The sequence below is a fragment of the Phyllobates terribilis genome, unplaced genomic scaffold, assembly GCF_046119375.1.
Source record: "Phyllobates terribilis strain yellow unplaced genomic scaffold, ASM4611937v1 Scaffold_11__3_contigs__length_659146591, whole genome shotgun sequence".
Classification (NCBI taxonomy): domain Eukaryota; kingdom Metazoa; phylum Chordata; class Amphibia; order Anura; family Dendrobatidae; genus Phyllobates; species Phyllobates terribilis.
Genome location: NW_027362771.1, coordinates 315,240,421 through 315,264,281, shown reverse-complemented (window position 1 = coordinate 315,264,281; position 23,861 = coordinate 315,240,421).

Sequence of the window (23,861 nt, the reverse complement as noted above, 5' to 3'; positions counted from 1 at the left end):
ACTAAGCTCCACCTGCTTTCAAATTAATAATAATTTTTGTTCTCTCTTAACGTGTGTTCAGCGCTGCTGGTGGTGTGCTGACATAAGCGCACGCGGCTGTCCACTGACAATGTAGACAGACTCACATTCATAAAGATGAACAAATCATGGATCCGCAAGGACTTTTCTAACCCTGTATCATCCTGGGGAGAGTAAAAGCTTGAGGATTTGTTATAATCGCCTCACCAACCGCTTTAAGCAACTCTGGGGCAATTGATGCCACTTAAGTGGTGTCTGTGCCACAATTTTGGGAAAAAATGGAGACTCTTTTTGGAGTCTCCTTGCTGTTTTTTACATGACGTTGCCATCGTCAATTCCAGGTGGGTCGGGTCCCCCCCCCCCCTTTTAACCGTAAGAAACTACATACACTATGGCTTGGGGTAACACAAATGGTTGAGTCCGAAGAGCTGTTTACTCATACTATAGCCTGGGAATCAGAGGTCTGCTCCAAAGCTTCAGTGTCTGCTAGTCAGCGGAGTAGCCACCGCCTGTAGATCTAATTACAATTTTTTTTTTCAAATTCAAGTTTTTTTTGATTTTTGTGTTGAAAAAGTACATGAAAATACAATATACATAGTAAAAGGGGTAGTATAACTATAAATCTATGCATAACGACAGTACATTGGGGGGTACAGGGAGGGTTTTCCATCAATATCCAGATCAAGCATGTATTTTTCCATATGAAAGATAGAGAGAGAGGGAGCGGACCACGGCAGACCACCAATCAATAGAGTGCGATTGTGATCATTGTTGTGCCGACATCATGGATAACTTTAGTTGGGGGCTAGATGGTAGGCGTCAGAGTTTTGCAAATCAATCCAATCCCTCCAAATCACACAGTATCTATCAACATCAGCTGGTGAGATGGCAATCAGATGCTCCATCCTATTAAGGAGGGAGATCTCTGCAAACCATTCCTCCACAGTGGGTGGGTCTCGGCTTTTCCAGTGTCGTGGAATGACATTCTTAGCCGCCTGTATTAGGTAGCCTATTGATGACCTTTTATAACTACGTTTACTTATTGGTAACATTGATAAAAGGAGGGCTTCTGGCGTATTAGGGATAGTCAAACCAGTTATTTTCTCAATCATGGGAACCACCTTTGCCCAAAATGCATTTATTATAGGGCATGCCCACCATATGGTGTGACATTGTCCCTTCCCCCTCCCCACATCTCCAACATCTATCTGTGACCACTGGATACCATCTATGAAGGATTGCTGGTACCCGGTACCATCTAGAGATAATTTTGAAGGAGGTTTCCTGAGCTTTGGACCCTATTGAGGTTTTATGTGTTAGGAAGAAACATTTATCCCATTGTGAGTCAGAGAAGGACTTCCCCAGTTCCCTTTCCCATGCACCGCAGAATCCTGGCCTATTGTCAGCTACCTGGGCAATGAGGAGATTATACAGTAGGGAGATGGAGTGTGTAGGGGGTGACAATGATAGGCTCAATTTTTCAAAGTTTGTGAGATCTCTATGAAGATGTGTTCGCTTCTTCACAGTTGAATAGAAGTGTTGTAACTGGCTATATTCAAAATTAGCCTTCGGGGAAGTGGCTCTTCCCTGTAACAAGTCATTGAGGGGGAGCAGCGAAGTATTGGAGATGACATGAGAAAATAATATCGGATGGGATTTATTTGAACCGAGAAATCTATTTGTAGATAGTCCTGGAGGAAAATCTGGATTATCTGAAATCAGGAGCAAGGGGCCCTGGGGGTCAATTGAGGATAAGCTTTTTTTTTGGGATCTCAAAGCCAAAGCAGTGGCATAAGTACTATATGACGTGAGGCCAAGAGAGGGGACAATTAAATGGGCACACCATGGGAGAGTGGTAAGAGCGTTAGGACAAATGGATTGAGCTATTTTGACCCACAATTTCCCCTCCGAATGATGGAAGAAGTCCAGGATTCTAGCGTGCACTGCTGCCATGTAATACCTGCTACAATCCAGAAGGCTAAGGCCCTCCTTTTGTTTGTGTCTGATCAGAACGTCCCCGCGAATGCGTGGACGCCCACTTGCCCAGATAAATCTGCAAAAGCTACTGCGTAGTCTTTTCCAAGAATTTGAGGGAATTACCACGGGAATGGTTTGGAAGAGGTGTAAGAGTTTAGGTAGGATGTTCATTTTAGTATATTTATTCTGCCGAACAAGGAAAAATCCTTCACCGGCCAAGAAGTAAAATCTCTATGGAGTTGTTCAATAAAGGGCCCAAAATTAAGATAAAATAGATGGGAGAGGTCTCTATGAATATGAATTCCTAAGTATTTGATACCCTGTGAGGGCCAAGCAAAGGGAAAGTTGGACTGGAAGGAATCCTGTATGGATTTGGGGAGGGAGACATTGAGGGCCTCAGACTTCGCTGCATTGATTTTAAAATTTGACCATGTACCAAAGTGATCTATTTCAGCCATAACAGCAGTGATGGATATATGTGGTTGAGTGATATATACTAGGACATCATCAGCAAATGCAGAGCACTTGTACTCGGTGCCTCCCACCTCAATCCCCCTAATATTGGGGTTATCGTGAATTGATGAGAGCAGGTGCTCCATCACTAGGATGTATAAGAGAGGGGACAGAGGACATCCCTGCCTTGTCCCATTGGTGATTATGAAAGGTGATGATAATGTTCCATTTATCTTCAGCTTAGCTGACGGATTGCGATACAGGGCCATGATTTTGGCTATAAAAGGGTCCCCTACCCCAAGCTTTTTAAGAGAATAATATATGGCGTGCCAGGAGACTTTATGGAATGCTTTCTCAGCATCCAACGAGAGTATCTAATTACAAATTTTTAACTGCATCTAGCCCAAGCAATACTTTGGGCATAGTAGCAGTGTCTGCTAGTCAGCGGATTAACCCAGCTGTTAAGCAAGCTTCACCACCTGTAGTTTGGACACTTAATTTTTTCAAAGGAAATGGTTCGGGCCCCCGGGACACTCAGTGAAGAGCATCGGGGAGGCAACCCAAGGCACAGGGGCTGGGACTGGCGGTAGGACGCCTTGTGGTGGACCACCAAGCTCGATCCTTATAAAAGCTTATATAACTGCAGCAGCCTTAGTGGACGCTACTGGAGCTGGAATTACCGTGGCTGCTGGCATGAGACTTGCCCTCCAATAGATCCTTGTAAAAGGATTTAAAATGTACTCATTCAAATTAGAGAGACAATTTAAATTAAAAAGATTAGACCTGCCTCCACCGCAGGGGGGCTCGCTCGACCCACCAGCGGACAGGCACCAGTATTGGGAGAGGGGGTCTGGCCGTCAGGGTCCACCGCGGCTCTGGCACAAACCCGGTGACACGGAGGTTGCACGGGCAGGAATGGACTGGCCGTGTCGGCTTCACACTTTTTTGGTTTTAGAAGGGCATGACATGCCTATATCTGTGTCTCCCCCTCCTTTTACTCCTCCACCTCTTTTCTTTTCGCATGACTATATGGACTTGTCACTTTTCCATGTGTTAGTTGTATCTTCTGAGCAGTTTGTCAGCTTTTGGACACCTTTGAAGTGTTTTCTATGTGTTTCTATGTGTTTTTGTTTGCCTGCCATTGGTTTTAACGGTGTTCGAAGGTGTTCGACGAACAGTTCGGCGAAAATACGGGTGTTCGACGAACCGAACCGAACTCGAACACTACGGGGGTGGCTCAACACTAAATGTAACCTCTTAATTCAGCAAATTCAAGAAATTTCCATTTTCAGTTCTTTATAACCTATATAATATTTGGAAACAGTTGTGCATAATAATTTGGAACAGTGCATTTTGAGTTTTTTGAGATTTGAAAAAAGTACTGTTATCTTTGAGAGGTTTGTTCAATAAAAATGTATTCATACTATTATAGTTGATGATTTGAATGTTATACTGACTCATATGCATTGACTATTTAGGAAAATCAGAGAAAAATAGCATTTACATAATAATTGGGAAATTATTATTATTATTTTTAGAGCACCATTGATTCCATGATGCTGTTCATAACAAGGAGTTACATACAAAATACAAATGTAAATTACAGTGAACAAATTAATAATGACAGACTGGTACAGAAAGGAGAGGGCCCTGCCCCAGCGGGCTTACATTCTACAAGATATTGGGGAAGGAGGAGACAGTAGGTTAGGGGATTGCGACAGCTTTGGATGGTGGTGAGGTGGCAAAGGAACATTGTAGGCTGTAAGCTTTCTTGAAGAGATGTATTTTCAGATTTTGTTTGAAGGTTCTGAGTGTGGCAGATAATTGGATGTGTTGTTGCACAAAATTCCAGAATGGGGGATACGAGGGAGAAGTCTTGGAAGCGATTGGGTGAAGAATATATCAGTGTGGAGGAGAGAAAGAGGTCAGAAATAGCCATATAAACAGTAGGTGTGAATTAAGATCAGTGGGTGTGAGGAATATTCTGTATGGGAAGCATGAATGTACCAGAAATAGATGGATAAACAGTAGGTGTGAATTTGGATTAATGGGTATGCGCATATGGTTTTTATTAGTATAATCAGCCTTTATATATTTATTTATAATTATTTATAACATTTACATATTTATTCTGCCATTAAATGTCTGTAACCCCACCTGTTAATTTTCAATTTTGCCCTATTTTTTGCTTGAAATTAGATTTTTGTGTTTGCAGCATTCTTTTTATGGCAATCATCTATAGTTGTTGTGCACTTAGTACAGCATCATTGTAACATCCCTGGCGGCGTGCTTGCATAGTGCGCCACCTCCCATTATGCAAGACCGCAATCTTATCTGTCAGTCCAGCCTGCAAATCTTGCTCCAGTTCATGCTGTGTGCATGTGCTGTGGGCGCACCCCTAATGCGTCTCCAGCCTATTGCTGTGAGTCACTGGATATTTAAACCCCCTCCACCCAGTAGGAGGTGCCTGAGCAACACTAACATTCAGTGTGCTCCTTGACTCTGAAGTTGCCAGGTCCAGTTCTGCTTCTTCTCTGTTTCCGTCATCTCTGGGGGCTGCATACCCAGACCTGTTATCTGTGACTTCTTGTCCGTTTCTGCTATCTCTGCGGGCTGTATACCCAGGCCTGTTATCTCTGACTTCTAGTCTGTTCCGCCACTCTGGGGGCTGTATACCCAGGCTCGTTCTTGTATCTCATTGCGGTAGCAGTTCCTGTCTGAACTGTATCCTAGCCTGTTAGTCTCTATGTCCGTACCTTCCCTTTTCCTGCAGTATCTGAACCTGCACCTACTCCAACTCGTTGTCTCTGTACTTCTGTTTGTGAGTTTTGTATCCACTCGCTACTTCATAGTAAGTACCTTGTGTGTGTATCTGGTTCTGCTTGTCCCTTTTCCCTTCCTCCGTATCTACCTCCTGCGTTCTAGCCATCTTTCTGTATTTTCCTATCTGTTCCATGTGAACAGAGCCCTGTCCTCTCTGCCTGCACTGTCAGCCCTGTTCTGCTCTGCTTGCTCACCGCTCTGGTGGTGTCGCTCTGCTCTGCCTTGCCCACCGCTCCAGCGGTTCCTCTCTGCTCTGACTTGCCCACCGCTCAAGCGGCTTCCCTCTTCTCTGCCTTACCCACCATTCTGGCGGTTTCTCTCTGCTCTGACTTGCCCACCACTCCGGCGGCTTCCCTCTGCTCTGACTTGCCCACCACTCCGGCGGTTTCTCTCTGCTCTGACTTGCCCACCGCTCCAGTGGCTTCTCTCTGCTCTGCCTTGCCCACCGCACCTGCGGTTTTCGCTCCGCTCTGCTTGCTCACTGCACCAGCAGTTCCTCTCTGCTCTGCCTTGTCCTCCGCTCCTGCGGTTTTGCTTTACTCTGCTTGTCTATTGCATCTGTGGCTCTGTACCGGTCTCCCAGTCTGTACTGGACCCTATCCAGCCTGCGCTCCAACCTGCTAGTTCCTCCCTGTCTGCACTCCAGCCGTGCTTGCCAGTATCTCCCTGTCTGCATAGCAGCCGTGCTTGCCAGTGCCCACCTGTCTGCATACCAGCCATGCTTGCCAGTGCCCACCTGTTTGCATACCAGCCGTACTTGCCAGTGCCCACCTGTTTGCATACCAGCCGTACTTGCCAGTACCCACCTGTCTGCATACCAGCCGTACTTGCCAATACCCACCTGCCTGTATGCCAGTCTAACCTGCCTGCTCCTGCATTCCCCGGTGTGGGTCAACAACTGTGACTGGGGTCTGACCTGGAGTCGCACCTGGACCCTCTGCTTGGTTCCTCCTTGGTCCACGGAGTCGACTAAGCTGCTGTGCGACCTTGGTCGGGTCGGGTTGATGCTTAGTTACGCCCCTCTAGGCACTCCTCTGTTCATGGTACAGTGGGATCACTAATCACACTCACGCCAGTCAGTCCGGGCGCGAGCGTAACAATCATTAGGTTGGTAGTCTGTTAACTATACATTTTTTGCATTTGGGAGATGCCCAATATGTATGGGGGTTGCATTTTTCTTAACCCAGTTTTGGAATTGGATTCTCAATAAAGATTCTCCAGAAGTCTTCAATGCCTCTCAGTGAAATAGGTCTCAAAATACAAATCTATTTTAGACTTAGTGTCTAAACAAAGACTGTTAAAGGGACTATCAGCACAAAATGATTGTTCAAACCAGGTACAGGCGCTTGGTGTATCTGCTCCTTCCCACCTGCTTGTTTTCTCTCTATGTTCACCCTCCCTTTTCTTTGATTGACAGCTCTTGCTTCATAGAGCCAGAGAAGGGCAGAGGTAGATGGAAAAAAGCAGGTAGGAAGGTGCACTTAATTGTTTGGCCACGCCATGATACACCGAGTGTCTGCACTTAGTTTGAACAGCCCCTTTAATCTTTAGTTGAAGAAAAGGGAATCATTTGGATAGATAGCTGTTCAAATACATTGAATGTTTTCTACACTATCCCATACACATTAACTTTTCTGGTTATTTTTGCTTTCTTATTTTCCTAGAAAGTTTTACCGTGACTGTTAACGTAAAAAAATAATTGCTGTGTTTTCCTGCACTAACACATATATTTACTACATTAAATCACAGTTAGGTCCTGTTAGTCACCAGAGCACTAATGAAGGAATATGGGAATTGTGCTGTTGATTTTCCTTTGAGTCTTTTCTTCCTATATTTAGACCTCACCTAGAGCCCTGTACTGAATATCAATGTGAATTCATTTATTCCCATATATTCATGCTTTCCAAAATACTCTCTTGATTTTAACAATTACAGAGATTCTACAAAATATCATATATAGAAATGTTATTGAATTTATTCCAATACTTTATAGCTAAGTGTATTTGGTATTAGTAAACCCAATGATAAAAGAAAAAGGAATATAGAGTACATATAGAAAATATTTCTTGATTGTTACCTTTGAAACTCCTTCCTATAAAGATGGATGATTGATGTAATGAGTTATAGCCTATTAGCATATAGAATGCAGGAGTCTTCCGCTCTGTCCAGAATGTACCATCTCTTGTTAATTGCTGTACAGAGTACTGACCATCTTTGGCTGTATTCATCCACTGGGACTGTTTTTCTCCCAGCTGTCTAAGTGCTGACAATAGCAACAGATAAAAGTGAAAGATGATGCACCTGGCTTGTCTCTTACTTCAGCAACATGGCTCCTTTGAGCCTCATTCTCAATTATCTCTAATGATATAATAACATGATTGGCTGTAATCTGAGGAGCAGAAGACAGGTCTATGGGGAGTCAGCAAACAGATGGGGATGGTTATTAACACATGCTATTCCATAGCAGAGAAACATACGTAGATGTCTATACGAACCATTGTTATCACATGCGGTTGCTCGATGGTTAACTTAGAATGAACTTCTGTTTTCAGTATTGTAAGCTGATCTGGCAGTAGACTCTTTGGATTTAAGTCTAATTTTTCCCATGATTCTGATACTTTGTATCTATCCCTCTGGAACAACATTTAGCAAAGTCACATTAAAGCTTGTTCTAAGCTCCGTGATCTTCACCATTTCCAATGTGTCATATTTGCCAATGGCCATAAAGAGTCATTACGAACATAGTCAAATCTGTTTCAGGTCAGATGTAACTAACAAAGACATTCAGTCCTTGGATGATGGCTTGTATAACATATAGATCTTTTAGCTTGATTATTGTGTTCATTTGTTAATGTCTTTGAATAGCTTATTCATTGCTCTTGCTTCTATAGGCAACATTTTCCACAGCATTTAACAAACATTGACATCATGCACTGTTCGAAGTCAGGTTCACAATCTAAATTCCCCAACAGTATGCCTCTGGCGTATGGGAGGAAACTGTAGTACCTGGAGGTAACCCAAGTGAACAGGGGCAAACATACAAACTTCATATTTATGTTGCCCTTGGTCAGATTTTCAAACTTATCTACATATTATCTAATGCTTAGCAAGAACTCAAGCGAACTCGGAAAAACTTCCTAATGACAAATTGCAATAATAAACCATCTGCATAGAGTTATTCTCGTTCTATGCTGGTTAGAGGGTGGATCATATCCATTATCCGGGAAATTAAAAAAATACCCTTAGGAATAAATGGATAGAAGTAAACTGGTAAGTGATACACTGGGGTTGGACTGGTGTCTTCCATAATGGGCAAAACATTTTCAGCGTAATGTGTGTAATCAGTTTAATAACACATTTCACTTCAGCTAGAAGATATAATTAGTGATGAGTGAATTGAATTTCCCTTGAATTTTACCAAAATTTGTATTCGCTCAAATCCAAATTTTTTTGTTAATTACTTCAGCCAATTCAACAAAAGAGCTGCTGGCCACCATTTTACTGGACTATAGAGGGCAGAAATGGGTTAAAACATTATTTTTACTCATCCGTCCTTCACCGTCATAATGTAAGTGTCACGCAAGGTGTGGAAAAGGCTAAGTGCAACACGAAGGGAAGAGGGGAAAGGAGCCCAGACACTAGGGAAAGGGGGAGTGGAGACATTCTAGACTGATCTGATATCACCCTGTCTCCCCTATTGTCCCTATATTGGTTCCTCACCAATCGCCACACAGGAACCTAAACCCTATATTTCCCTAGAGCTTGGCCCTGGATAGGAAAGGGGGGATGAGAGCTAGTCAGTACCCACTAACAACTAAAGACAACAAAGGAGACAAACACGGGGGAAAGTAACTTAGCTTTTGCCGACTTCAAAGAGATTATACCACACGTCCTCCTAGCACCTGAGAGGAAGTATGCAGACTGCAATAGCTTCAAGCCTTCACAATGGCTGAATATCACCAGCACCTCCCTGTAGCAAACAGAAAGTATTTAAACACCCAGGCCTGGGTGTCAATTAGCAGGAGGGAGGTAGCCATTGGGTCCTAGAGTGAGTCAGATCTAAGAAGGCATCTGTAATGCCAAATGAAGAGATCTTCTGCAACCAACTGCAGGGCGACTGTCTGTCACATCTGGCACACCCATGACAGTAAGGTGGCCTTGTACACACCAAAGGCACAAAAAATTAGGAAAAGGCCACATTATACTGAAGAAGACCAAAGAAGATTGAATGGTGGCTATGTGGCAGGACAGGTGAGTGCCAAGTGAGTAAAATGTATTATTTTATTTTACCTATGTTGTTATTTATGCTCTGGGGCCTGGAGAGACCTGAGTAGGAAATAATGCATATTGACTAAATTAGATGTTAATTATTAGATGCCAAATTTGAATTTCAACAGGTTTGCTCATCCATAGACACAATAATTAGTTATTTAAATAAAATATGGACTTAAGTGCAGTAAAAATCAAGCAACCAATATGTCAAAGCAAACTTTTCAACAAGCGTCCATTATTAATTTATTGACCAAACTGATATGAAATCAAAATGGCTATATACACTCTTTATATGGCAACCGCCACATACTTCCAATTAGGGTTACCTAGCAAGCCAGATACTAAATATGGAAAAATTTAAACATATTCCCCTACTTGAGAAAACTTGAAGCATTATATTTCTCCACTTGAGAAAACCGAAATGTAAGGTATATAACAGGCATATTGTATACTTGTCAAACAACAGTGCAGCACATACATATATTAAAATTACTATACAGTTATATTGATATAATAGAATCTGTCCTGAATTTTCAGAGTCACTTTGCATGTGCATTGTAACATAGGCATCTCTGTATGGTTCCTCTCTCTCCTCCCAGCAGGGACACCAACATATTCACTGCCATGGCCGTTCAGCTGCGTCTCCTGCTCCAGTTCCTGCCATGGCTTCCATGTTCCAGGGCCTACGCACGTCGAGCAAGTCTCCTGGCAATGCAATTAGGGCACACGCTCGCATGCTCCCAGCTTATGAAAGGGGCAGTATGTGTATTCTGGAAGTGTCCCCAGCTATAGACATAGAGGCATTAGGTATTTATGGCATTCTACCCTGTAGTGAGGTGTCTGAGCAACCTCAGTGCCTAATGTGTGTTCAATTTACTAGTTCGTTGTCAAGTTTCTGATCCTGAACCCATTTTATGACCCTAAAACAGAGCCTGTAATGTGTTCCTGAACCCGTCCTGTTTAAACTTGAACCTAATTTCGAACCCTTCCTGCTAGTCTGTACCTAAATCAAAACCTGAACCCATCCAGTCTGAACCTGAACCTGATCCTGAACCCATTCTGTGACCCTGCATCAGTGCCTGTCCTGTGCTCCTGAACCCGTCCTGTCTAGACTTGAACCTGTTTCTGAACCTGCTCTGCTAGCATGTACCTAAACCAGAACCTGAATCCCTCCAGTCTGAACCTGATCCTGAACCCATCCTGTCTGAACCAGCACCTGTACCTGTACCCGTTCTGTCTGTATCAGCTCCAGAATCCATTCTGCCAGTGATCCTGATCCTGTCCTGCCTGACACTCTCAGTTTGTACCTGCATCCCTGACCCTTGGTACCTGACTGCCACCTGCGGCTCCAGCCTAAACTCACCATCAGGGGAACCAGGTGGTCATTTAATCACACCTTTCCAGGGTAAGCCAGGTCCGTGGCGTGAATTGGGTCTACACCCATCAGCATGATATCTATATGCATTCAATACTCATATACATCAATAACATTATATAACATCATCGATCTCGTACAGACAGTTAAAAATGACAATTAGTATATGTTTGTGAAACACAACCAAAATCACATCAATAAAGAGACAAGAAATCCAAAATAAACTAATGATGGGCAAATATACTTAAGATAAACTTACCATGTTAAACTTATTAATTCTGCTTACATTAATTAAACATTCAGCACTAAGAGAGACCTTTTCACCCATGGTCAATTTTGAATATTTCATGGCAGTGAATAATAAGGGTATGTGTCCACGATCAGGAATAGCAGCGTTTTGGATGCAGCTCACCTGCTCTGCGTCCAAAACAATGCGTTCTACGATACAAGCACAGTGGATGGGATTTATAGAAATCCCATGCCCACTGTGCTTCTATTTGACGCTGCGTAAACTCAGGACGCGGCTTGGGTTTATGAGCCGCAGCATGTTAATTTCTGCAGCGGAGATGCAATGACCACTTCACTCTATATAGAGAAACTGAATCCCAAGTCCTGCAAACTATATCTCAAAAGGGCCATTGCTTAGCAAAACCATGCCCAAAAGATTGGGCATTTCCATACAGTGGGATTAAAAGGGAACCTATTAGTTGATTCATGCTGCCAAAACCACGGGCAGTGTGAATCAGAGCCTGGCTACACTATTGCAACTAGCTTTGTTTTACTGTGAAATGCTTCAAAGTTTCTAAAAAAACATAGTCTAAAAATATCGCCAGAGACCGAAGGCAAGAATGAGACTAGTTTGGCGGCGCGGCACCTGGCCAGCTTATGCCCGCACCGCCCTGTGACAGACCTCTTTCATGTATGTACATAAGGAGAGACCTGGCAATCACCCGAATGATGCTGGTAGAGGATCTTTAAAAAAACAAACAAACATGGCTGTAATCATGCAGGCAGGCTCTGATTCATGCTGCCCTTTGTAAATCCTCAATTTATTTATTCAACCATTCACAGTCATTTTCTTTTATTCTGGTCAAAAAATAATTTGATCTGATTAAAAATGGAGGGAAATTCACAACAGTTTGTAAGAATAGGCAACCAATGAGTTAAAATCCTTGAAAGAGGTTTTGATAAAATCAGCATATAAAGGGGTGAAAGTTGTTATCTGGCCATCCACACATTATTAGAGAGAGGCTTTCACGCAGTTTATGACAAGAAATGTTACTGTCATTTGCCAGAAAGCCCTACACATGCTTTTAAAAGGGACCTGGAGACTTTAGTATGTGATGCTTATAAAAGGCTCATAAATATAACAAAAAATGCTGATGGATTACAATAAACTCTAAAGTCCCTAGATTGTATCTTCTTCCAAAGCTACATAAGGATAGTAAAAATCAACTAAGCAACCCATTATTTCAGAACATAAGGGCCTGTGTGAATAGACATGTTGTTTAGTTGTTATTATTATTACTTATTATTTTTTTTTGATTATTAATAATTTTACCTTTTTATTTTGAAAATCTGTCATGAACATTACTCTACTGATGTGTCAAGAAAACAATGGGATTTCTCCAGATGATGAAATAATGATTGTCAAATACCGTATTTTTCGGACTATAAGACGCACTTTTTCCTCAAAATTTTGGAGGAAAATGGGGGGTGCATCTTATAGTCCGAATGTTGGGGGGGGGCATATATATATATACACTCTGTGGGGTGTGAGGTGTGGGGGGAGTGGTAGCGGCAGAGGAGCGGGGCACAGGAGGCAGCAGCCGCCCGCTGCAGCCTACACTGTCCCCGCTGCTAAAGAAAATGAATATTCATGCTCCTTAATAGCGGCACACAGTGTAGCCGCAGCGCGGCTTCTGTTATTGCCAGAATCGCCTGTGCCCGCTGTCTCTCCATGCCCATGGGCGTGGAGAGAGGTTGAATATTCATGCCCTTTAAAAAGCGGGCACACGTGATCGCCCGGCAGCAGCAGAAGCCGCGCTGCGGCTGCGCTGTGTGCCTCTATTAAGTAGCATGAAGTTACTGCTCCCCGCGCACACAGTCCCAGCGTGGGGAGCAGTTACTTCCGGCAGCTGATCTCTCCTTGTGAGCCGCGCATGGTAGTGACAACATGCGCGGCTCACATGGCGAGATCAGTGCGGGCAGACAGGATGCAGCACTGGAGGAGAGAGAAGAAAGGTGAGTAGGAGTGTTTATTTTTTTATGTGCAGCCTGATGGAGATTAGGGGGACCATGCATACTAGGATAAGGATGAGGGGGCCATACATACAAGGGTAAGGATGAGGGGTGCCATGCATACCAGGATAACGCTGAGGGGGGCATACATAACAGGATAAAGATGAGGGGGCCATACTTACCAGGATAAGGATGAGGGGCCAAACATACCAAGATAAGGATGAGGGGTGCCATGCATACCAGGATAGGGATTAGGGGTGCCATGCATACCGGGATAGGGATGAGGGGTGCCGTGCATACCAGGATAGGGATGAGGGGTGCTATGGATACCAGGACAGGGATGAGGGGTGCCATGCATACCAGGACGGGGATGAGGGGTGCCATGCATACCAGGACGGGGATGAGGGGTGCCATGCATACCAGGACGGGGATGAGGGGTGCCATGCATACCAGGACAGGGATGAGGGGTGCCATGCATACCAGGACAGGGATGAGGGGTGCCATGCATACCAGGACAGGGATGAGGGGTGCCATGCATACCAGGATAGGGATGAGGGGTGCCATGCATACGAGGATGTAGGGATGCCAGGCATACCAGGATGGGGATGCGGACCACATATAAAAGGAAGGGGGGCATACATACCAGGATGGGGGATATTGTCAGAATTGGGGGACATTACCCCTATATCAGTGTCAGCAGAAGCCCCCCTCCCCCTTAAAAGTGCATCATGAACACATTTTTTGCTTAAATATTTTTTTTTATTTTCCTCCTCTAAAACCTAGGTGTGTCTTATGGTCTGGTGCGTCTTATAGTCCGAAAAATACGGTATAATGTGGATTCTCTATATAAATGTATCCTTTATAAGCTTGAGAAAGTCATTTGTACATTTTTCTTTAAAAATTTTGATCAAGCACTAAATGAGTTCATTTTAAATCTGTTAGAATTTGGACTCCATTACAATTAAAACGGTTAAAATTAGACATCATTTCAAAAAGCATCTCAGTAAAAGATAATACCTTACCAACACCAGGCCAGATTAACAATGCACTGCAGGATGCAGCAAGCCTCCATGATAAAGGCGGGGGCAGCACATGTGCAGGATACTGATGCAAACAGCCACTCACTAACCTACCAATTCATGGAGGGGGTGGCTGTGTAGTATTATAATGCACACCGATAGAGTTTGCTTAGGGCGCCATTACAATTACTTTGGATTTAGGAACTGCTTTTTCCTATAAGTCAAGGCTACAAGTATGGTGATGAATCACTGGCTAGCTGCAATTTGCAGACATAAATTTGAAAAAAAAAAAAAAACAATTACAAGCACGCCGCTCCTCTGAGTTCTCCCTACCCCATCACCTCATCAAACACGTCCCCTCCCCGTTCATCATAGACCACCACTATCCTAGCCAAAGTGCTAAAAATACTTTAGTGGCAACGCAACAATTTCTTGCACATTTACCGACTTGTTACCGAATTTTGCCGATTTTAAGAAAAAATACTAGTGTGTCCGATCAAGAATCGGAATGTGCCATATTCGTGACGAATTTGAAACTAGCGATCGTTTTTCGAACATATTCACTAATCTCTAGTGGTGATGTATGTTGATTTGTTCCTGGGACTGTCATAAAAGGAGGCATTTCAATTAAATATGTGGTAAGACACCTCACTCAGCCGCTTTCGGAAGTAGACTCAGGAATCGCGTTTTCTCTGTAGGCTTTATTATGTGGCATAAAGCCCTGCAGCTCCAGCAAAAATAAATACAGCCTTACTGGCAAAACAACAAAGCAAAATATAAACTATAGCACAGTCCATAGCAGTGTGGGGTTCGCCCACACAGGTCATAGTCCCAGCTTTCAACTCCTCTCTGAGCTGTGGCCTTCCAGTCTGGAGTCCTTGCCTCCCCAAACTCCACACAACAGAAAAAAAAATAGTGACTGAGCATTTAAACATTGCTCAGCCACACACTGAGGGGAGGTTGTGTGAATGGCTTCCCACCCTCTTTGCCATCCACATAAAACCACACACCCTTTAGTGAGTTAACCCCCAGCATATACCATGCTGGCAGAAATTTTGCAGGTTTCAGTTCACACAGGCTAGCAACCTGAGTGATACATACCTCCCCTCATATATCACACCAGTGACTCTGTCACAAATAGTATACTAGGAACAAATGAGATCATTTTATGGTTCAAATATATTTACTGTATTTTTCGGACTATAAGACGCACCGGACCATAAGACACACCTAGGTTATAGAGGAGGAAAAATAAAAATAAATTAAGCATAAAATGTGGTCATGATGCACTTTTAAGGGGGAGGGGGTCTTCTGCTGACACTGGTATAGGGGTAATGTCCCCCAATTCTGACAATATCCCCCATCCTGGTATATATGCCCCCCTTCCTTTTATATGTGGTCCCCATCCCCATCCTGGTATGCCTGGCATCCCTCCATCCTGGTATGCATGGAACGCCTCCATCCTGGTATGCATGGCACCCCCCATCCCTATCCTGGTATGCATGGCACCACTCATCCCTGTCCTGGTATGCATGGCATCCCTCATCCCTATCCTGGTATGCATGTCACCTCTAATCCCCATCCTGGTATTCATGGCACCCCTAATCCCTATCCTGGTATGCATGGTCCCCCTAATCCCTATCCTAGTATGCATGGTCCCCCTAATCCCCATCATGCTGCACATAAAAAAATAAACACTTCTACTCACCTTTCTTCCTTCCTCCAGCGCTGCGTTCTGTCTGCCTGCACTGATCTCTCCATGTGAGCCGTGCTTGACGTCACTGCCATGTGCGGCTCACAAGGAGAGATCAGCTGCCGGAAGTCACTGCTTCCCAAGCCGGGACTGTGTGCGCGGGGAGCAGTGACTTCACTCTCCTTCATAGCCGGCAGACACGTAGCCACGCTGCGGCTCCTGCTGCTGCCGGGCTATCGCGTGTGCCCGCTTGTTAAACGGCATGAATATTCACCCCCTCCCCACACCCATGGGCGTGGAGAGAGGTTGAACATTCATGCCCTTTAACAGCGGGCGCAGGCGATTCCGGCAGCAGCAGGAGCCGCAGCGCGGCTACACTGTGTGCCACTATTAAGGAGCATGAATATTCAGTGCTCCCCACGCCCCATGGGCATGGGAAGCAGTGAATATTCATTTTCTTTAGCAGTGGGGACAGTGTAGGCTGCAGCGGGTGGCTGCTGCCTCCTGTGCCCCGCTCCTCCACTGCTACCGCTCCCCCCACACTCCACATATATATACACACCCCCCAACATTTGGACTATAAGACACCCCCCCATTTTCCTCCAAAATTTTGGAGGAAAAAAGTACGTCTTATAATCAGAAAAATACGGTATGTATTTTTTGTAGCAAGGATCTGGGCCTCTTTAACCCCTTACCTCTGCAACCAATTTTTGCTTTTGAGCTTTTGTTTTTACCACCTTTTCTTCCAAAAAACATAATTTTTTTATTTTTCTATTGACATAGCCTTATGAGGGCTTGCTTTCGGCAGGGTGAATTGTAGTTTTAATTGACGCTATTTCTTTTAGCATTCAATTTACTGGAAAATGCTAAAAAAATGCCAAGTGTGGTGAAATTAGGAAAAATTCTGGTAAGATTTTTGGATTTTGTTTTCAAAAAGCATATACTGTGGAAAAATTTACTTGGAATCATGATTCTACAGGTCAGTATGATTACAGCAATATTAAACTTGTATAGATTTTTTTAACTGGTTTTGGACATCGTGACAATATGATATCAACCGAGTGCAGTTCAATTTTTTTCATGAACACATAGACTTGAATGGCCAGATGGATCTGATCATTGGAGGTACAGTTGAAACCAGAATTTTACATACACTATATAAAAAGACACATATGCATGTTTTTCTCAATGAAATCAGAATAATCCTTTCCCGTTTTAGGTCAATTAGGATTACCATAATTTTTAATATTTGCCATATGCCAGAATAATGAGAGAGAGAGAATCTTTAAGGCATTTTTATTACTTACTGCAAAATCAAAAGTTTACATACAGTAAGATTACTATGCCTTTAAACAATTTTGGACTGCCCATATGATGATGTCATGTGTGTGGAAGTGTCTGTTTTTTTGGCAACATCTGAGTTAATTAGAGACACACCTGTGGATGTATTTTAATGCACATCTGAGACACACTGCTTCTTTGTGTAACATCATGGGAAAGTCTAAAGAAATCAGCCAAGATATCAGGAAGAGAATTGTGGACTTGCACAAGTCTGGCTCATCCTTGGGTACAATTTCAAGATACCTGAAGGTTCCTTGTTCATCTGTACAAACAATTATACGCACTTGCAAACAAGATGGGAATGTCCAGCCATCATACAACTCAGGAAGGAGAGGGGTACTGTGTCCCAGAGATGAATGTGTTTTGGTCCGACATGTGCATATCAACCCAAGGACAAAAGCAAAAGACCTTGTGAAGACAATGACGGAAGCTGGTAAGATTGTGTCAATATCCACAGTGAAACAAGTACTGTATCAACATGGGCTGAAAGGCATCTCTGCCAGGAAGAAGTCGTTTCTCCAAAAGAAACATACAAAAGGCAGATTAATGTTTGCAAATGCACACAGGAACAAAGACCTTAATTTTTGGAGACATGTCCTGTGGTCTGATGAAACTAAAATGTAACTTTTTGGGCATAATGACCATCGTTACGTTTGGAGGAAAAAGGGTGAAGCTTGGAAGCCTAAGAACACTTTCCCAACTGTGAAACACAGGTGTGGCAGCATCATGTTGTTGGGTTGTTTTGCTGCAGGAGGGTCTGGTGCACTTCACAAAATAGATGGCATCATGAGAAAATAAGATTATGTGGCAATACATGAGCAACATCTCAAGACATCAGCCAGGAAGTTAAAGCTTGGGCGAAAATGGGTCTTCTAAATGGACAATGACCCAAAGCATACTGCCAAAATGGTAACAAAGTTGCTTAAGGATAACAAAGTCCATGTTTTGGAGTGGCCATCACAAAGCCCTGATCTCAATCCTATTGAAAATTTATGGGCAAAGCTAAAAAGGCAGGTGCGAGCAAGGCGACCTACAAACCTGGAACAGTTACACCAGTTTTATCATGAGGAATGGACACAAATTCCGACCAACTATTATGCTTTGTTGGGTGAAGAGAATGGGGCATCAGACTGCACTGCTCGCCTGTCAGAATTATATACCAGAGGAATCCAAATCGATGTAATGATGAAATAGACTTTATTTCTACGCATTTCGTGGTGATCACACCACTTCCTCAGGACAGTCTATACACATACACATACAGGGTCTGATATTTATAGCAAAAGAATGCACAAGGAGACGCCTCCCTTCAAAAAAATCACCACACCCAGTGGGCGAGTCCAGATTCTTAACAGGAAAGAGATCTTCTGGATTCACAAGCTGAACCTATAAATCCACATCGACTCAACGAAACAACTGATTTGTTCAATTAATTGAGATATATCTATGGACTCTGCTTTGTTCCTCTGTACGACCCACCTTCTTTTTCTCTGTATTTTGTAAGGATGAATGTTACTGACAAACATCCGCTCTTTCTAGGAAGGGGTTTCATCCCTTCATTGTGGTTTGTCTGCTTCCTTTTTTCTAACCCCCGCTTTTTTCTATTAGTTTTGACCCATCAATTGCTAGACTATTTTTATAAGGATCACCTAACTGCAATTTCTTATAATATTGAATAGTCCTTCTTTTAAACTAGTCTAAGAGCGTTGGAGCTTCTTTTATCCATTATTTATTATTTTTTTTGATCTCATAGATTCTTGTGAAACTATCACTAAATAAAGAGATCAAATCAAATTCACCCATGGCTCACTGGTTTAAAACAGCAGCAGGGTGCTGACAAAGAACGAATGGGTCAACATCATAGGTTCAAGCACTCCCCTAGCTTGTAAAATGTATTTATTCATTTAACTACTTTTTTAATATATTTTTTAATATATTTAAAAAAAAAAAAAAAAAGATTCTGCATTTATATTTTTAAATGTTTAAGCGATATACTCCATTATGCTTTATGATTATTTTGTGTGTGCTCTACGGTGTATACATGCATTTTGTCTTATTCCCCGCCCATTGGGTGTGGTGATTTTTTTTAAGGGAGGCGTCTCCATGTGCATTCTTTTGCTATAAATAACCCTGTATGTGTATTTGTATAGACTGTCCTGAGGAAGTGGTGTGATCACCACGAAACGCATAGAAATAAAGTCTATTTCATCATTACATCGATTTGGATTCCTCTGGTACATAATTTTGACAGGCAAGCAGCGCAGTCTGATGCCCCATTCTCTTCACCCAACAAAGGATCATTGCTTCGGGGTTTGCAGCAGCCGCCAATGCTAAGTACAGTGGTTGTATCTTACACAACCCTAATAGGTGAGTGAATTTGATTTATCTTTCACGTATATTCCTTTTATCTCGGATAAGACCCTATGTGCGCTCTATATTCCTTCTAGTGACCAACTATTATGAGAAGCTTGTGGAAGGATATCCCAAACGTTTGACCCAAGTCATTTAGTTTAAGGGCAACGGTACCAAATACTAATGAAATGTATGTAAACTTTTGACTTTGCAGTAAGTAATAAAAATGCCTTAAAACATTCTCTCTCTCATTATTCTGCCATTTGGCAAATATTAAAAATTATGGTAATCCTAATTGACCTAAAACGGAAAGGGTTATTCTGATTTCATGTCAGATATTGAGAAAAAAATGCATGAGTCTTTTTATATAGTGTATGCAGGGCCGGCTCCAGGTTTTTCTGGGCCCCGGGCGAAAGAGTCTCAGTGGGCCCCTTTAACACATACCACGATTCATGATGCAGAGATACGGCGGAGAAATATATATATATATATATATATATATATATATATATAGTACAATGCAAAGATTTCACTTCTTACATTACATGAGTGATATCTATTGTAAATTCCACAATAGCTCAGAAACCGGTGAATCGCTCCACACAGAATACTGGCCCCCATATAAGGCCCCATACGGAATACTGGCCCCCATATAAGGCCCCATACGGAATACTGGCCCCCATATAAGGCCCCATACGGAATACTGGCCCCCATATAAGGCTCCATGCGGAATACTGACCCCCATATAAGGCTCCGTACGGAATACTGGCCCCCATATAAGGCTCCATACGGAATATTGGCCCCCATATAAGGCTCCATACGGAATACTGGCCCCCATATAAGGCTCCATACAGAATACTGGCCCCCATATAAGGCTCCGTACGGAATACTGGCCCCCATATAAGGCTCCATACGGAATATTGGCCCCCATATAAGGCTCCATACGGAATACTGGCCCCCATATAAGGCTCCAAACGGAATACTGGCCCCCATATAAGGCTCCATACGGAATACTGGCCCCCATATAAGGCCCCATACGGAATACTGGCCCCCATATAAGGCCCCATACGGAATACTGGCCCCCATATAAGGCTCCATAGGGAATACTGGCCTCCATATAAGGCTCCATACGGAATACTGGCCCCCATATAAGGCTCCATACAGAATACTGGCCCCCATATAACGCTCCATACAGGATACTAGTCCCCTTATAAAGCTCCATACAGGATACTGGCCCCCTTATAAAGCTCCATACAGGATACTGGTCCCCTTATAAAACTCCATACAGGATACTGGCCCCCATATAACGCTCCATACAGGATACCGGTTCCCTTATAACGCTCCATACAGGATACCGGTCCCCTTATAACGCTCCATACAGGATACTGGCCCCCATATAATGCAGCATGCAGGCTGATACCCCCCACATAATGCCCCATACAGGCTGTCCCCCCCCTATAATTCTCCATGCAGGCTGTTACCCCCCACATAATGCCCCATACAGGCCCCCCCCTTTTAATGCTCCATGCAGGCTGTTACCCCCCACATAATGCCCCATACAGGCTGCCCCCCTCCTTATAATGCTCCATGCAGGCTGCTCCCCCCCACATAATGCACTATGCAGGCTGCCCCCCCATTTATAATGCCCCATGCAGGCTGTTCCCCACCTTATAGTGCCCCATGCAGGATGTCACCCCCCCTCTTTATAATGCCCCACGCAGGATGTCCCCCCCTCTTTATAATGCCCCATGCAGGATGTCCCCCCCTCTTTATAATGCCCCACGCAGGATGTCCCCCCCTCTCTTTATAATGCCCCATGCAGGATGCCCCCCCCTTCTCTTTATACTGCCCCATGCCTCCATACATTAAAAAAAAAAAAATCAAATACTCACCTCCCTTCTCCTCACCTGCTACCTGCTGCCCGCTGCCCTCTGCTCGGGTCCGAACTCCAGCGTTGTCGGCGTCTTCCCGCTCAGCGCTCCCTGTGACGGCTCAGGGGAGGGCGCGGTGTAAAGACGTCACCGTGCCCTCTGACCTGAGACGTCACAGGAAGCGCAGAGCAGGAAGACAGCTGATCTGTGGAGGCACGGGGAGAGGTAAGTATCCAGCTGCCGGGGCCCTGAGCAAGCGGCGGAGAAGGGCGGGCGCTGACACCGCTATCCTCCGCCCATAGCCCAGCGGGGTGCGCGACCGCCAGTGGGCCCCTCTGCCTGCTCAGGGCCCCGGCATTTGCCCGGGTGCGCCGGGTGCTGACGCCGGCCCTGAGTGTATGTAAACTTCTGGTTTCAACTGTAAATCGTGCATAGGCTGGCCTCATAGAATAACATGGGGACAAGTGCTATTTGTCAAAATGACGGATAGCACTCATTCATGAAATTTTGAAGCAGAGACCTTTTTATTTACATTTTTAATTGTGTGTATATGAGTTATTTTCATTTCCATTTATAGAATTTGTAAATTTTACAATATACAGTATGGACCAATGTAGCATTTATTTTAAATCTAACGTTAGAGATGAGCAAATCTTTTGAAATTTATATTCGCCACTTTGCTGAATTTACCAAACAAATTTGATTCAATGCGAATCTCAATATTGCAAAACCTCTTATTGCCCAGAAAAGATGTGCTGTATTGAACAGTATTATATGAAACTACTTTTGAGCTCTTTATCACAAATACGGCTACATTCTATCTTGCTTTGGAAAAATGGATGGTAATTGGAGGTAATCAACAGCATATTTAACTACATACTGCAGTAACAGACTTTTTAGGCTACTTAAATTGTAAAAATGGTGAAAAAATTATCCTGTTTTGAGGGCAGATGCCTTCCTTGCTGGTGGCATTCGATGCTACCTTCGAATTTCAAGAAATTTGACACAAAGTAAATTCAGTGGATCAATCTAGTCATCCTTTTATTACAGTCTAATATTGTATTATTACAACAAGGAAATATGCAAAAATAATAATTTTTTTGTTTTACGCATTGTGAAGAACACATTTTTGATTAGATTTCAGCAATGTGGAGATTTTTATTTTGTCTTTAAAAAAAAAAAATAATAGTAAAAAAAATGCAAAAAATGTAGGCTCATCTCACAGGATAAAAAGCACATTTTCTCTGACACTTTCTGAATGTTTCTTCAGTTTAAAATCAGGGCAGAGAGGTATTAAACTGCCCTATTTGCAATGCATCAATTATAAAAACAAATTGGAACTGTATATCACACATCAATCAATTCACAGTCACACTGGCTACAGGTACAACATCTCCCTATCACTTTAATTTTTGTATTATTCACAGGCTGAAATTACTACTCCCATTATAAATGGTTTTTTTTTCGGAGCTGCGGTAATACAATCATATTTAGGCCATTATACCCCCTATTTGCAATGATGAGATGCGCACTTTGACCTCCTATTCCTAGACTGTAAAATAAAAAAAAGGCCGCTACTTTTCTTGCCCTCATTTTTATAGTCTCTGTGATAGTGCACCCTGATTAGCTGTACTAGACCATGTGATGCGATAGCTGGAAGGCATTAGGGGGAAACCAGCATGGCCGTGCCTGACATCATGAGCCCGCTCTCTGGCTGATGATGTCTTCAGCAGTGTGCGAAATGGCCCCATGCAGATTTTTTATTACAATTCTCACAAATCAAATTGCAAATTGTTCAAATTCGATGCTACCTTCGAATTTCAAGAAATTTGACACAAAGTTAATTCGCAGTGGATCAATCTAGTCATCCTTATGTAACATACAATTCATTCAGGAAAATCATGACACAGGAAAAATATGTTGATACATAAAGCCATATCTGGACACTTAACAGAGCAAATGCCACTGTATATGTTAGGTGCCAATTTATGTCTTTTGTTTGTCATAATATTTTGCTGCTATCTGGTATGTGCACCATATTAGGAAATATTATTTTTATATCAATGATGCATTAAAGGAATTCTGTCATCAAAAAATAATTTCGAGGCAAAGCATGAGAAAAAAAAGTTGTGGTGGGCGCTGTCACGATGAAGACAAGGAAGAAAAAATGCAGAAAAAAAGCAAACATTTAGTATAAGACAGCAACGGGTTTCTCATTGTTGTTTTTCTGCACCTTTTCATCCTTGTCTTCATTGTGACAACGCCCAACCAGTGCCACCAACAGAGAATTACTGCCCTTCCTGGTGTATGGGGCCCGGTGAGCAGATGCAAAGAGGGGGGGCATGGACCCAGTCTTGGCCTCCTTCTTTTGCTTCTGCTCATTGGGCCCCAGGGTGCAGTAATGCATTGTGCACCAGCGCACCACC